Below are 17,107 nucleotides of genomic sequence, written 5' to 3' on the forward strand. Positions count from 1 at the left end.
GCATGGCCATGACAGAGTGACAGAATGAAGCTAGATAGCATCTAAAACATCCAATAATTGACCCTGACACTATAGGGGACGGCATGCAGAGGCAGCGGCAGCAGGCTAGAGAGTGGCATGGCGACATACCCTAAATGGACTCAGGCTTCAAACCAATGGGTGGCAGAGAGGAACCAAAGGAGGTGAGCAAGAAGCGCTCAAATAATATCGGTACATGATAAAAGTTTGCCAGTATATTTTGTGGATTACACAGCAGGGTGGCGACAAAGTTAACATGGAAGCCATGAAAACAACCCAAAATTCTGCCTGACACAGCTCGTTTGATAAGGGGACCATGTATGGAGGCAGTGAACTAGTAGTAGATTAAAGGTGCTGCAGTTAAAACTATGTTAGTTGGATCTTGGCATGGAGCTGGCGCTCCGCTGCCAGGCGAGCTTTCGCCAATCCAAGCCCCTGTCTCTAGGCTACTCCCCAAACAGCACTTCTAAGAACCTTTTGTATAAGATCAAGTGTAGTAGCGTTCTTATAAGTTTAGGATATGCCGGGTGAGGGGAATGTAAACAGATGCGCAAGAAGCGCTGAAATAATATCCCTAAATGGTAAAAGTTTGCAAGTATATTTTGGGGATTACACAGCAGGGTGGCGACAAAGTTAACAACTTTGATGTGGAATGCCCTGTAATAGCTCTTGGGCGGTGTGCCTTTTATCGCCTAGGCTCAGCAGTTTCAGCACCGCCTGCTGTCGCTTAGCGACGGCACTGCTGCTGTGCCTAGAGCTACCGACTGATGGCGCCATGCCCACGGATGGTAATTCGGAGGAGGAGGAGGTGGAGGAGGGGTGGGAGGAGGTATAGTAGGCCTTTGAGACCTGGACCGAGGTAGGCCCCGCAATTCTCTGCGTCGGCAGTATATGACCAGCCCCAGGGTCAGACTCGGTCCCAGCCTGCACCAAGTTAAGTGTAGTAGCGTTCTTATAAGTTTGGGATATGGCGGGTGAGGGGAATGTAAACAGATGCGCAAGAAGCGCATGATGCGCATGGAGCTGGCGTTCCGCTGCCAGGCGAGCTTTCGCCAATCCAAGCCCCTGTCTCTAGGCTACTCCCCAAACAGCACTTCTAAGAACCTTTTGTATAAGATCAAGTGTAGTAGCGTTCTTATAAGTTTAGGATATGGCGGGTGAGGGGAATGTAAACAGATGCGCAAGAAGCGCTGAAATAATATCCCTAAATGGTAAAAGTTTGCCAGTATATTTTGGGGATTACACAGCAGGGTGGTGACAAAGTTAACAACTTTGATGTGGAATCCATGAAAACAACCCAAATTTCTGCCTGACACACCTCGTTTGATAAAGGGACGATGTATGGAGGCAGCTATATGGACGACTTTTGGAGGTAGCAATGGAGACAACGTGTGGAGGCTGCTATGGAGACAATTTAATTTGGATAGTGCCTGTATGTGGCAGTCCAAAACATTTTTCAAACCAGAGGAGCAGGTAGGTGGCCCTCCAGTAAAATGGGATAGATTGAGTGCCTGTATGTGGCAGTCCCAAAAATGTTTCAAACCAGAGGAGCAGGTAGGTGGCCCTCCAGTAAAATGGAATAGATTGAGTGCCTGTATGTGGCAGTCCCAAAAATTGTTCAAACCAGAGGAGCAGGTAGGTGGCCCTGCAGTAAAATGGAATAGATTGAGTGCCTGTATGTGGCAGTCCCAAAAATTGTTCAAACCAGAGGAGCAGGTAGGTGGCCCTGCAGTAAAATGGAATAGATTGAGTGCCTGTATGTGGCAGTCCCAAAAATTGTTCAAACCAGAGGAGCAGGTAGGTGGCCCTGCAGTAAAATGGAATAGATTGAGTGCCTGTATGTGGCAGTCCCAAAAATGTTTCAAACCAGAGGAGCAGGTAGGTGGCCCTCCAGTAAAATGGAATAGATTGAGTGCCTGTATGTGGCAGTCCCAAAAATTGTTCAAACCAGAGGAGCAGGTAGGTGGCCCTGCAGTAAAATGGAATAGATTGAGTGCCTGTATGTGGCAGTCCCAAAAATGTTTCAAACCAGAGGAGCAGGTAGGTGGCCCTCCAGTAAAATGGAATAGATTGAGTGCCTGTATGTGGCAGTCCCAAAAATTGTTCAAACCAGAGGAGCAGGTAGGTGGCCCTGCAGTAAAATGGAATAGATTGAGTGCCTGTATGTGGCAGTCCCAAAAATTGTTCAAACCAGAGGAGCAGGTAGGTGTCCCTGCAGTAAAATGGAATAGATTGAGTGCCTGTATGTGGCAGTCCCAAAAATGTTTCAAACCAGAGGAGCAGGTAGGTGGCCCTCCAGTAAAATGGAATAGATTGAGTGCCTGTATGTGGCAGTCCCAAAAATTGTTCAAACCAGAGGAGCAGGTAGGTGGCCCTGCAGTAAAATGGAATAGATTGAGTGCCTGTATGTGGCAGTCCCAAAAATGTTTCAAACCAGAGGAGCAGGTAGGTGGCCCTCCAGTAAAATGGAATAGATTGAGTGCCTGTATGTGGCAGTCCCAAAAATTGTTCAAACCAGAGGAGCAGGTAGGTGGCCCTGCAGTAAAATGGAATAGATTGAGTGCCTGTATGTGGCAGTCCCAAAAATTGTTCAAACCAGAGGAGCAGGTAGGTGGCCCTGCAGTAAAATGGAATAGATTGAGTGCCTGTATGTGGCAGTCCCAAAAATTGTTCAAACCAGAGGAGCAGGTAGGTGGCCCTGCAGTAAAATGGAATAGATTGAGTGCCTGTATGTGGCAGTCCCAAAAATTTTTTAAAACAGAGGACCGGGTAGGTGGCCCTCCAGAAAAATGGAATAGATTGAGTGCCTGTATGTGGCACTCACAAAAATTGTTTCAAACAGAGGACCGGGTAGGTGGCCCTCCAGAAAAATTAAATGCATGAAGTACTATAGCAAGAGCCAGTGGGCCCTGTCAAAAAATAGCCATTTTCCTCTGCTTTACTGTACAAAGAGGAGGAGAAGGAGGAAAATGAGGAGGAGGAGGAGGAGTGGATCAATTATTCAGGTTGAGCTTCCTTCACCTGGTGGAGATTGGAAATTCTGAGAAATCCAGCCTTTATTCATTTTAATAAGCGTCAGCCTGTCAGCGCTGTCAGTCGACAGGCGTGTACGCTTATCGGTGATGATGCCACCAGCTGCACTGAAAACCCGCTCGGACAAGACGCTAGCGGCAGGGCAGGCAAGAACCTCCAAGGCGTACAGCGCCAGTTCGTGCCACATGTCCAGCTTTGAAACCCAGTAGTTGTAGGGAGCTGTGTGATCATTTAGGACGATGGTATGGTCAGCTACGTACTCCCTCACCATCTTTCGGTAAAGATCAGCCCTACTCTGCCGAGACTGGGGACAGGTGACAGTGTCTTGCTGGGGTGACATAAAGCTGGCAAAAGCCTTGTAAAGCGTACCCTTGCCAGTGCTGGACAAGCTGCCTGCTCGCCTACTCTCCCTCGCTACTTGTCCCGCAGAACTACGCACTCTGCCGCTAGCGCTGTCAGAAGGGAAATACTGTTTCAGCTTGTGCACCAGGGCCTGCTGGTATTCATGCATTCTCACACTCCTTTCCTCTCCAGGGATGAGAGTGGGAAGATTTTGCTTGTACCGTGGGTCCAGGAGAGTGAACACCCAGTAATCGGTGCTGGAATAAATTCTTTGAACGCGAGGGTCACGGGATAGGCAGCCTAGCATGAAATCTGCCATATGCGCCAGAGTACCAACGCGTAAGAATTCACTCCCCTCACTGGCCTGACTGTCCATTTCCTCCTCCTCCAACTCCTCCAACTCCTCTTCTTCTGCCCATACACGCTGAACAGTGAAGGACTCAACAATGGTCCCCTCTTGTGTCTCGCCAACATTCTCCTCCTCTTCCTCCTCATCCTCCTCCACCTCCACCTCCTCCGATATGCGCTGAGAAACAGACCTCAGGGTGCTTTGGCTATCAACAAGGGAATATTCTTCCCCCGTCTCTTGTGACGAGCGCAAAGCTTCCGACTTCATGCTGACCAGAGAGTTTTTCAACAGGCCAAGCAGCGGGATGGTGAGGCTGATGATGGCGGCATCGCCACTGACCATCTGTGTTGACTCCTCAAAGTTACTCAGCACCTGACAGATATCAGACATCCACGTCCACTCCTCATTGTAGACTTGAGGAAGCTGACTGACCTGACTACCAGTTCTGGTGGAAGTTGACATCTGGCAGTCTACAATCGCTCTGCGCTGCTGGTAAACTCTGGATAACATGGTCAGTGTTGAATTCCACCTCGTGGGCACGTCGCACAACAGTCGGTGAGCGGGCAGTTGGAGGCGGCGCTGCGCTGCCCTGAGAGTGGCAGCATCTGGGCTGGACTTCCTGAAATGCGCACAGATGCGGCGCACCTTCGTGAGCAAATCAGACAGATTGGGGTATGTCTTGAGGAAACGCTGCACTATCAGATTTAACACATGGGCCAGGCATGGCACATGTGTCAGTCTGCCGAGTTGCAGAGCCGCCACCAGGTTACGGCCGTTGTCACACACAACCATTCCCGGCTTGAGGTTCAGCGGTGCCAGCCACAGATCAGTCTGCGCCGTGATGCCCTGTAATAGCTCTTGGGCGGTGTGCCTTTTGTCGCCTAGGCTCAGCAGTTTGAGCACCGCCTGCTGTCGCTTAGCGACGGCACTGCTGCTGTGCCTAGAGCTACCGACTGATGGCGCCGTGCCCACGGATGGTAGTTCGGAGGAGGAGGTGGAGGAGGGGTGGGAGGAGGAGGAGGCATAGTAGGCCTGAAACACCTGGACCGAGGTAGGCCCCGCAATCCTCGGCGTCGGCAGTATATGAGCAGCCCCAGGGTCAGACTCGGTCCCAGCCTCCACCAAGTTAACCCAATGTGCCGTCAGCGATATATAGTGGCCCTGCCCGGCAGCACTCGTCCACGTGTCCGTGGTCAGGTGGACCTTGTCAGAAACGGCGTTGGTCAGGGCACGGATGATGTTGTCTGACACGTGCTGGTGCAGGGCTGGGACGGCACATCGGGAAAAGTAGTGGCGGCTGGGGACCGAATACCGAGGGGCGGCTGCCGCCATGAGGTTGCGAAAGGCCTCGGTCTCTACTAGCCTATAGGGCAGCATCTCCAGGCTAAGCAATCTGGAGATGTGCACATTAAGGGCTTGGGCGTGCGGGTGGGTTGCACTATATTTGCGTTTCCGCTCCAGCGTCTGGGGTATGGAGAGCTGAACGCTGGTGGATGCTGTGGAGGATCGTGGAGGCGACGATGGGGTTTTTGTGCCAGGGTCCTGGGCAGGGGGCTGACTAGCAGCTGACACAGGGGAAGGAGCAGTGGTGTGCACGGCCGGAGGTGAACGGGCTTGTTGCCACTGAGTGGGGTGCTTAGCATTCATATGCCTGCGCATACTGGTGGTAGTTAAGCTAGTAGTGGTGGAACCCCTGCTGAGCCTGGTTTGGCAAATGTTGCACACCACAGTCCGTCGGTCATCCGGTGTTTCCTTAAAGAACCTCCACACTTCTGAAGATCTAGCCCTCGCCGCAAGAGCCCTCACCACGGGAGCTTCACTAGTTGACAGTGGCGCTGATGCACCAGCTCTGGCCCTGCCTCTCCGTCTGGCCCCACCACTGCCTCTTCCAACCTGTTCAGGTCGAGGACTCTCCTCCGTCTCAGAAGCACTGTGTTCACCCGGCCTCTCAACCCAGCTTGGGTCTGTCACCTCATCATCCTCCGATCCCTCAGTCTGCTCCCCCCTCGGACTTCCTGCCCTGACAACAACTTCCCCACTGTCTGACAACCGTGTCTCCTCATCGTCGGACACCTCTTTACACACTTCCACTACGTCAAGAAGGTCATCATCACCCACAGACTGTGACTGGTGGAAAACCTGGGCATCGGAAAATTGCTCAGCAGCAACCGGACAAGTGGTTTGTGACTGTGGGAAGGGTCCAGAAAACAGTTCCTCAGAGTATGCCGGTTCAAATGCCAAATTTTCCTGGGAGGGGGCAGACTGGGGGGGAGGAGGCTGAGGTGCAGGAGCTGGAGGAGTGGCGATTTCGGTGACATGGGTGGACTGCGTGGAAGACTGACTGGTGGTGGACAAATTGCTCGAAGCATTGTCAGCAATCCACGACATCACCTGTTCGCACTGTTCTGGCCTCAACAGTGCTCTACCACGAGTCCCAGTAACTTCAGACATGAACCTAGGGAGTGTAGCTCTGCGGCGTTCCCCTGCTCCCTCATCAGCAGGTGGTGTCTCACCCCGCCCAGGACCACGGCCTCTGACCCCTGCAGTAGTTGGACGCCCACGTCCCCGCCCTCGTCCTCTACCCCTAGCCCTCGGGTTAAACATTTTTAAAATGAGAGTTATAACTTTATTTTTTTTTTTACTTTTTTTTTTTTTTTTGTGTTTTTTTTTTTTTTTGTGTTTTTTGTTTTTTTTTGAGTTTTTAAAACCAAACAATGCTATCCTATTGCTATGGCTATTTTCTAGCCAAGTATCAAAGGAAACACAGTACTATGCCAGATGAGATGACACTGAGTTATTGCCTAATAGAAATCCAACCCCTACTGAATTTTGCCACTTCGGCCTTTGCTATGGATATGTGCGCCACTAAGCGCAGAACACAGCGGTCGCAAGTCCCACTACAAATTGCTCAGAATTGGCAAGTACATGCACTGCAGAAACTACAGCCACCAGCAGATCAACCAGAAATCAAATATATAGAACGCTACTGTAGGCTTCAAGAAGCTGTTTGTATTCTCCTATGGCTATTTTCTAGCCAAGTATCAAAGGAAGCACAGTACTATGCCGGATGAGATGACACTGAGTTATTGCCTAATAGAAATCCAACCCCTACTGAATTTTGCCACTTCGGCCTTTGCTATGGATATGTGCGCCACTAAGCGCAGAACACAGCGGTCGCAAGTCTCACTACAAATTGCTCAGAATTGGCAAGTACATGCACTGCAGAAACTACAGCCACCAGCAGATCAACCAGAAATCAAATATATAGAACGCTACTGTAGGCTTCAAGAAGCTGTTTGTATTCTCCTATGGCTATTTTCTAGCCAAGTATCAAAGGAAGCACAGTACTATGCCGGATGAGATGACACTGAGTTATTGCCTAATAGAAATCCAACCCCTACTGAATTTTGCCACTTCGGCCTTTGCTATGGATATGTGCGCCACTAAGCGCAGAACACAGCGGTCGCAAGTCCCACTACAAATTGCTCAGAATTGGCAAGTACATGCACTGCAGAAACTACAGCCACCAGCAGATCAACCAGAAATCAAATATATAGAACGCTACTGTAGGCTTCAAGAAGCTGTTTGTATTCTCCTATGGCTATTTTCTAGCCAAGTATCAAAGGAAGCACAGTACTATGCCGGATGAGATGACACTGAGTTATTGCCTAATATAAATCCAACCCCTACTGAATTTTGCCACTTCAGCCTTTGCTATGGATATGTGCGCCACTAAGCGCAGAACACAGCGGTCGCAAGTCTCACTACAAATTGCTCAGAATTGGCAAGTACATGCACTGCAGAAACTACAGCCACCAGCAGATCAACCAGAAATCAAATATATAGAACGCTACTGTAGGCTTCAAGAAGCTGTTTGTATTCTCCTATGGCTATTTTCTAGCCAAGTATCAAAGGAAGCACAGTACTATGCCAGATGAGATGACACTGAGTTATTGCCTAATAGAAATCCAACCCCTACTGAATTTTGCCACTTCAGCCTTTGCTATGGATATGTGCGCCACTAAGCGCAGAACACAGCGGTCGCAAGTCTCACTACAAATTGCTCAGAATTGGCAAGTACATGCACTGCAGAAACTACAGCCACCAGCAGATCAACCAGAAATCAAATATATAGAACGCTACTGTAGGCTTCAAGAAGCTGTTTGTATTCTCCTATGGCTATTTTCTAGCCAAGTATCAAAGGAAGCACAGTACTATGCCAGATGAGATGACACTGAGTTATTGCCTAATAGAAATCCAACCCCTACTGAATTTTGCCACTTCAGCCTTTGCTATGGATATGTGCGCCACTAAGCGCAGAACACAGCGGTCGCAAGTCTCACTACAAATTGCTCAGAATTGGCAAGTACATGCACTGCAGAAACTACAGCCACCAGCAGATCAACCAGAAATCAAATATATAGAACGCTACTGTAGGCTTCAAGAAGCTGTTTGTATTCTCCTATGGCTATTTTCTAGCCAAGTATCAAAGGAAGCACAGTACTATGCCAGATGAGATGACACTGAGTTATTGCCTAATAGAAATCCAACCCCTACTGAATTTTCCCACTTCGGTCTTTGCTATGGATATGTGTGCCACTAAGAGCTAAACACAACGGTAGCAAGTCCCCCTGCTAATTCCTCACAAAATGGTAAAATATGCAAATTAAAATAAAAAAAGTAGAACGTTATTGTAGCCCTAAGAAGGGCTGTTGGGTTCTTTGAGAATCACTCCTGCCTAACAGTAAGCTAATAGAACACCCTAACGCTTTCCCTGAGCTGCAGCAGCTCTCTCCCTAGCGGCATCCAGAGACAGAATGATCCGAGCAGCGCGGCCAGCGGCTAGTCTATCCCAGGGTCACCTGATCTGGCCAGCCAACCACTGCTATCGACGTGTAAGGGTACCACGTCATGCTGGGTGGAGTGCAGAGTCTCCTGGCTTGTGATTGGCTCTGTTTCTGGCCGCCAAAAAGCAAAACGGCGGGAGCTGCCATTTTCTCGAGCGGGCGAAGTATTCGTCCGAGTAACGAGCAGTTTCGAGTACCCTAATGCTCGACCGAGCATCAAGCTCGGACGAGCATGTTCGCTCATCTCTAGTTATATTCCAACAAAGAAAAAATTCTTAAATATACTATGAATTAGTGATGAGCAGGTTGGATGAAATTTGTGTTTAACAGGTTTGGCTAAATACTTTGAAATAATACGGTTCAGGATCCAGACTTTGGCATGAACTTTGACCTAAACACAAACACAATTAAAGTCAATAAGGGACCTAAATTTTAACACCCAAAAAGGGTTGTAAAATGGAGGTGGTAAGGGCTAGTGGGTAGAAACATGGTGGGAATAACAGGGCAGTAGCTCTGCCCAAAATGGGCCAGGGAAAGTACTTAAAAGATTAACACAGCATAAAAAATAAATGAACAATAGAGATGAGCGAACACTAAAATGCTCGGGTACTCGTTATTCGAGACGAACTTTTCCCGATGCTCGAGTGCTCGTCTCGAATAACGAACCCCATTGAAGTCAATGGGAGACTCGAGCATTTTTCAAGGGGACCAAGGCTCTGCACAGGGAAGCTTGGCCAAACACCTGGGAACCTCAGAAAAGGATGGAAACACCACGGAAATGGACAGGAAACAGCAGGGGCAGCATGCATGGATGCCTCTGAGGCTGCATAATCGCACCATTATGCCAAAATTATGGGCAACAGCATGGCCATGACAGAGTGACAGAATGAAGCTAGATAGCATCTAAAACATCCAATAATTGACCCTGACACTATAGGGGACGGCATGCAGAGGCAGCGGCAGCAGGCTAGAGAGTGGCATGGCGACATACCCTAAATGGACTCAGGCTTCAAACCAATGGGTGGCAGAGAGGAACCAAAGGAGGTGAGCAAGAAGCGCTCAAATAATATCGGTACATGATAAAAGTTTGCCAGTATATTTTGTGGATTACACAGCAGGGTGGCGACAAAGTTAACATGGAAGCCATGAAAACAACCCAAAATTCTGCCTGACACAGCTCGTTTGATAAGGGGACCATGTATGGAGGCAGTGAACTAGTAGTAGATTAAAGGTGCTGCAGTTAAAACTATGTTAGTTGGATCTTGGCATGGAGCTGGCGCTCCGCTGCCAGGCGAGCTTTCGCCAATCCAAGCCCCTGTCTCTAGGCTACTCCCCAAACAGCACTTCTAAGAACCTTTTGTATAAGATCAAGTGTAGTAGCGTTCTTATAAGTTTAGGATATGCCGGGTGAGGGGAATGTAAACAGATGCGCAAGAAGCGCTGAAATAATATCCCTAAATGGTAAAAGTTTGCAAGTATATTTTGGGGATTACACAGCAGGGTGGCGACAAAGTTAACAACTTTGATGTGGAATGCCCTGTAATAGCTCTTGGGCGGTGTGCCTTTTATCGCCTAGGCTCAGCAGTTTCAGCACCGCCTGCTGTCGCTTAGCGACGGCACTGCTGCTGTGCCTAGAGCTACCGACTGATGGCGCCATGCCCACGGATGGTAATTCGGAGGAGGAGGAGGTGGAGGAGGGGTGGGAGGAGGTATAGTAGGCCTTTGAGACCTGGACCGAGGTAGGCCCCGCAATTCTCTGCGTCGGCAGTATATGACCAGCCCCAGGGTCAGACTCGGTCCCAGCCTGCACCAAGTTAAGTGTAGTAGCGTTCTTATAAGTTTGGGATATGGCGGGTGAGGGGAATGTAAACAGATGCGCAAGAAGCGCATGATGCGCATGGAGCTGGCGTTCCGCTGCCAGGCGAGCTTTCGCCAATCCAAGCCCCTGTCTCTAGGCTACTCCCCAAACAGCACTTCTAAGAACCTTTTGTATAAGATCAAGTGTAGTAGCGTTCTTATAAGTTTAGGATATGGCGGGTGAGGGGAATGTAAACAGATGCGCAAGAAGCGCTGAAATAATATCCCTAAATGGTAAAAGTTTGCCAGTATATTTTGGGGATTACACAGCAGGGTGGTGACAAAGTTAACAACTTTGATGTGGAATCCATGAAAACAACCCAAATTTCTGCCTGACACACCTCGTTTGATAAAGGGACGATGTATGGAGGCAGCTATATGGACGACTTTTGGAGGTAGCAATGGAGACAACGTGTGGAGGCTGCTATGTAGACAATTTAATTTGGATAGTGCCTGTATGTGGCAGTCCAAAACATTTTTCAAACCAGAGGAGCAGGTAGGTGGCCCTCCAGTAAAATGGGATAGATTGAGTGCCTGTATGTGGCAGTCCCAAAAATGTTTCAAACCAGAGGAGCAGGTAGGTGGCCCTCCAGTAAAATGGAATAGATTGAGTGCCTGTATGTGGCAGTCCCAAAAATTGTTCAAACCAGAGGAGCAGGTAGGTGGCCCTGCAGTAAAATGGAATAGATTGAGTGCCTGTATGTGGCAGTCCCAAAAATTGTTCAAACCAGAGGAGCAGGTAGGTGGCCCTGCAGTAAAATGGAATAGATTGAGTGCCTGTATGTGGCAGTCCCAAAAATTGTTCAAACCAGAGGAGCAGGTAGGTGGCCCTGCAGTAAAATGGAATAGATTGAGTGCCTGTATGTGGCAGTCCCAAAAATGTTTCAAACCAGAGGAGCAGGTAGGTGGCCCTCCAGTAAAATGGAATAGATTGAGTGCCTGTATGTGGCAGTCCCAAAAATTGTTCAAACCAGAGGAGCAGGTAGGTGGCCCTGCAGTAAAATGGAATAGATTGAGTGCCTGTATGTGGCAGTCCCAAAAATGTTTCAAACCAGAGGAGCAGGTAGGTGGCCCTCCAGTAAAATGGAATAGATTGAGTGCCTGTATGTGGCAGTCCCAAAAATTGTTCAAACCAGAGGAGCAGGTAGGTGGCCCTGCAGTAAAATGGAATAGATTGAGTGCCTGTATGTGGCAGTCCCAAAAATTGTTCAAACCAGAGGAGCAGGTAGGTGGCCCTGCAGTAAAATGGAATAGATTGAGTGCCTGTATGTGGCAGTCCCAAAAATGTTTCAAACCAGAGGAGCAGGTAGGTGGCCCTCCAGTAAAATGGAATAGATTGAGTGCCTGTATGTGGCAGTCCCAAAAATTGTTCAAACCAGAGGAGCAGGTAGGTGGCCCTGCAGTAAAATGGAATAGATTGAGTGCCTGTATGTGGCAGTCCCAAAAATGTTTCAAACCAGAGGAGCAGGTAGGTGGCCCTCCAGTAAAATGGAATAGATTGAGTGCCTGTATGTGGCAGTCCCAAAAATTGTTCAAACCAGAGGAGCAGGTAGGTGGCCCTGCAGTAAAATGGAATAGATTGAGTGCCTGTATGTGGCAGTCCCAAAAATTGTTCAAACCAGAGGAGCAGGTAGGTGGCCCTGCAGTAAAATGGAATAGATTGAGTGCCTGTATGTGGCAGTCCCAAAAATTGTTCAAACCAGAGGAGCAGGTAGGTGGCCCTGCAGTAAAATGGAATAGATTGAGTGCCTGTATGTGGCAGTCCCAAAAATTTTTTAAAACAGAGGACCGGGTAGGTGGCCCTCCAGAAAAATGGAATAGATTGAGTGCCTGTATGTGGCACTCACAAAAATTGTTTCAAACAGAGGACCGGGTAGGTGGCCCTCCAGAAAAATTAAATGCATGAAGTACTATAGCAAGAGCCAGTGGGCCCTGTCAAAAAATAGCCATTTTCCTCTGCTTTACTGTACAAAGAGGAGGAGAAGGAGGAAAATGAGGAGGAGGAGGAGGAGTGGATCAATTATTCAGGTTGAGCTTCCTTCACCTGGTGGAGATTGGAAATTCTGAGAAATCCAGCCTTTATTCATTTTAATAAGCGTCAGCCTGTCAGCGCTGTCAGTCGACAGGCGTGTACGCTTATCGGTGATGATGCCACCAGCTGCACTGAAAACCCGCTCGGACAAGACGCTAGCGGCAGGGCAGGCAAGAACCTCCAAGGCGTACAGCGCCAGTTCGTGCCACATGTCCAGCTTTGAAACCCAGTAGTTGTAGGGAGCTGTGTGATCATTTAGGACGATGGTATGGTCAGCTACGTACTCCCTCACCATCTTTCGGTAAAGATCAGCCCTACTCTGCCGAGACTGGGGACAGGTGACAGTGTCTTGCTGGGGTGACATAAAGCTGGCAAAAGCCTTGTAAAGCGTACCCTTGCCAGTGCTGGACAAGCTGCCTGCTCGCCTACTCTCCCTCGCTACTTGTCCCGCAGAACTACGCACTCTGCCGCTAGCGCTGTCAGAAGGGAAATACTGTTTCAGCTTGTGCACCAGGGCCTGCTGGTATTCATGCATTCTCACACTCCTTTCCTCTCCAGGGATGAGAGTGGGAAGATTTTGCTTGTACCGTGGGTCCAGGAGAGTGAACACCCAGTAATCGGTGCTGGAATAAATTCTTTGAACGCGAGGGTCACGGGATAGGCAGCCTAGCATGAAATCTGCCATATGCGCCAGAGTACCAACGCGTAAGAATTCACTCCCCTCACTGGCCTGACTGTCCATTTCCTCCTCCTCCAACTCCTCCAACTCCTCTTCTTCTGCCCATACACGCTGAACAGTGAAGGACTCAACAATGGTCCCCTCTTGTGTCTCGCCAACATTCTCCTCCTCTTCCTCCTCATCCTCCTCCACCTCCACCTCCTCCGATATGCGCTGAGAAACAGACCTCAGGGTGCTTTGGCTATCAACAAGGGAATATTCTTCCCCCGTCTCTTGTGACGAGCGCAAAGCTTCCGACTTCATGCTGACCAGAGAGTTTTTCAACAGGCCAAGCAGCGGGATGGTGAGGCTGATGATGGCGGCATCGCCACTGACCATCTGTGTTGACTCCTCAAAGTTACTCAGCACCTGACAGATATCAGACATCCACGTCCACTCCTCATTGTAGACTTGAGGAAGCTGACTGACCTGACTACCAGTTCTGGTGGAAGTTGACATCTGGCAGTCTACAATCGCTCTGCGCTGCTGGTAAACTCTGGATAACATGGTCAGTGTTGAATTCCACCTCGTGGGCACGTCGCACAACAGTCGGTGAGCGGGCAGTTGGAGGCGGCGCTGCGCTGCCCTGAGAGTGGCAGCATCTGGGCTGGACTTCCTGAAATGCGCACAGATGCGGCGCACCTTCGTGAGCAAATCAGACAGATTGGGGTATGTCTTGAGGAAACGCTGCACTATCAGATTTAACACATGGGCCAGGCATGGCACATGTGTCAGTCTGCCGAGTTGCAGAGCCGCCACCAGGTTACGGCCGTTGTCACACACAACCATTCCCGGCTTGAGGTTCAGCGGTGCCAGCCACAGATCAGTCTGCGCCGTGATGCCCTGTAATAGCTCTTGGGCGGTGTGCCTTTTGTCGCCTAGGCTCAGCAGTTTGAGCACCGCCTGCTGTCGCTTAGCGACGGCACTGCTGCTGTGCCTAGAGCTACCGACTGATGGCGCCGTGCCCACGGATGGTAGTTCGGAGGAGGAGGTGGAGGAGGGGTGGGAGGAGGAGGAGGCATAGTAGGCCTGAAACACCTGGACCGAGGTAGGCCCCGCAATCCTCGGCGTCGGCAGTATATGAGCAGCCCCAGGGTCAGACTCGGTCCCAGCCTCCACCAAGTTAACCCAATGTGCCGTCAGCGATATATAGTGGCCCTGCCCGGCAGCACTCGTCCACGTGTCCGTGGTCAGGTGGACCTTGTCAGAAACGGCGTTGGTCAGGGCACGGATGATGTTGTCTGACACGTGCTGGTGCAGGGCTGGGACGGCACATCGGGAAAAGTAGTGGCGGCTGGGGACCGAATACCGAGGGGCGGCCGCCGCCATGAGGTTGCGAAAGGCCTCGGTCTCTACTAGCCTATAGGGCAGCATCTCCAGGCTAAGCAATCTGGAGATGTGCACATTAAGGGCTTGGGCGTGCGGGTGGGTTGCACTATATTTGCGTTTCCGCTCCAGCGTCTGGGGTATGGAGAGCTGAACGCTGGTGGATGCTGTGGAGGATCGTGGAGGCGACGATGGGGTTTTTGTGCCAGGGTCCTGGGCAGGGGGCTGACTAGCAGCTGACACAGGGGAAGGAGCAGTGGTGTGCACGGCCGGAGGTGAACGGGCTTGTTGCCACTGAGTGGGGTGCTTAGCATTCATATGCCTGCGCATACTGGTGGTAGTTAAGCTAGTAGTGGTGGAACCCCTGCTGAGCCTGGTTTGGCAAATGTTGCACACCACAGTCCGTCGGTCATCCGGTGTTTCCTTAAAGAACCTCCACACTTCTGAAGATCTAGCCCTCGCCGCAAGAGCCCTCACCACGGGAGCTTCACTAGTTGACAGTGGCGCTGATGCACCAGCTCTGGCCCTGCCTCTCCGTCTGGCCCCACCACTGCCTCTTCCAACCTGTTCAGGTCGAGGACTCTCCTCCGTCTCAGAAGCACTGTGTTCACCCGGCCTCTCAACCCAGCTTGGGTCTGTCACCTCATCATCCTCCGATCCCTCAGTCTGCTCCCCCCTCGGACTTCCTGCCCTGACAACAACTTCCCCACTGTCTGACAACCGTGTCTCCTCATCGTCGGACACCTCTTTACACACTTCCACTACGTCAAGAAGGTCATCATCACCCACAGACTGTGACTGGTGGAAAACCTGGGCATCGGAAAATTGCTCAGCAGCAACCGGACAAGTGGTTTGTGACTGTGGGAAGGGTCCAGAAAACAGTTCCTCAGAGTATGCCGGTTCAAATGCCAAATTTTCCTGGGAGGGGGCAGACTGGGGGGGAGGAGGCTGAGGTGCAGGAGCTGGAGGAGTGGCGATTTCGGTGACATGGGTGGACTGCGTGGAAGACTGACTGGTGGTGGACAAATTGCTCGAAGCATTGTCAGCAATCCACGACATCACCTGTTCGCACTGTTCTGGCCTCAACAGTGCTCTACCACGAGTCCCAGTAACTTCAGACATGAACCTAGGGAGTGTAGCTCTGCGGCGTTCCCCTGCTCCCTCATCAGCAGGTGGTGTCTCACCCCGCCCAGGACCACGGCCTCTGACCCCTGCAGTAGTTGGACGCCCACGTCCCCGCCCTCGTCCTCTACCCCTAGCCCTCGGGTTAAACATTTTTAAAATGAGAGTTATAACTTTATTTTTTTTTTTACTTTTTTTTTTTTTTTTTGTGTTTTTTTTTTTTTTTTGTGTTTTTTGTTTTTTTTTGAGTTTTTAAAACCAAACAATGCTATCCTATTGCTATGGCTATTTTCTAGCCAAGTATCAAAGGAAGCACAGTACTATGCCAGATGAGATGACACTGAGTTATTGCCTAATAGAAATCCAACCCCTACTGAATTTTGCCACTTCGGCCTTTGCTATGGATATGTGCGCCACTAAGCGCAGAACACAGCGGTCGCAAGTCCCACTACAAATTGCTCAGAATTGGCAAGTACATGCACTGCAGAAACTACAGCCACCAGCAGATCAACCAGAAATCAAATATATAGAACGCTACTGTAGGCTTCAAGAAGCTGTTTGTATTCTCCTATGGCTATTTTCTAGCCAAGTATCAAAGGAAGCACAGTACTATGCCGGATGAGATGACACTGAGTTATTGCCTAATAGAAATCCAACCCCTACTGAATTTTGCCACTTCGGCCTTTGCTATGGATATGTGCGCCACTAAGCGCAGAACACAGCGGTCGCAAGTCTCACTACAAATTGCTCAGAATTGGCAAGTACATGCACTGCAGAAACTACAGCCACCAGCAGATCAACCAGAAATCAAATATATAGAACGCTACTGTAGGCTTCAAGAAGCTGTTTGTATTCTCCTATGGCTATTTTCTAGCCAAGTATCAAAGGAAGCACAGTACTATGCCGGATGAGATGACACTGAGTTATTGCCTAATAGAAATCCAACCCCTACTGAATTTTGCCACTTCGGCCTTTGCTATGGATATGTGCGCCACTAAGCGCAGAACACAGCGGTCGCAAGTCCCACTACAAATTGCTCAGAATTGGCAAGTACATGCACTGCAGAAACTACAGCCACCAGCAGATCAACCAGAAATCAAATATATAGAACGCTACTGTAGGCTTCAAGAAGCTGTTTGTATTCTCCTATGGCTATTTTCTAGCCAAGTATCAAAGGAAGCACAGTACTATGCCGGATGAGATGACACTGAGTTATTGCCTAATATAAATCCAACCCCTACTGAATTTTGCCACTTCAGCCTTTGCTATGGATATGTGCGCCACTAAGCGCAGAACACAGCGGTCGCAAGTCTCACTACAAATTGCTCAGAATTGGCAAGTACATGCACTGCAGAAACTACAGCCACCAGCAGATCAACCAGAAATCAAATATATAGAACGCTACTGTAGGCTTCAAGAAGCTGTTTGTATTCTCCTATGGCTATTTTCTAGCCAAGTATCAA

This window comes from Engystomops pustulosus, chromosome 1 (assembly GCF_040894005.1).
Source record: "Engystomops pustulosus chromosome 1, aEngPut4.maternal, whole genome shotgun sequence".
In the NCBI taxonomy this organism is placed as follows: domain Eukaryota; kingdom Metazoa; phylum Chordata; class Amphibia; order Anura; family Leptodactylidae; genus Engystomops; species Engystomops pustulosus.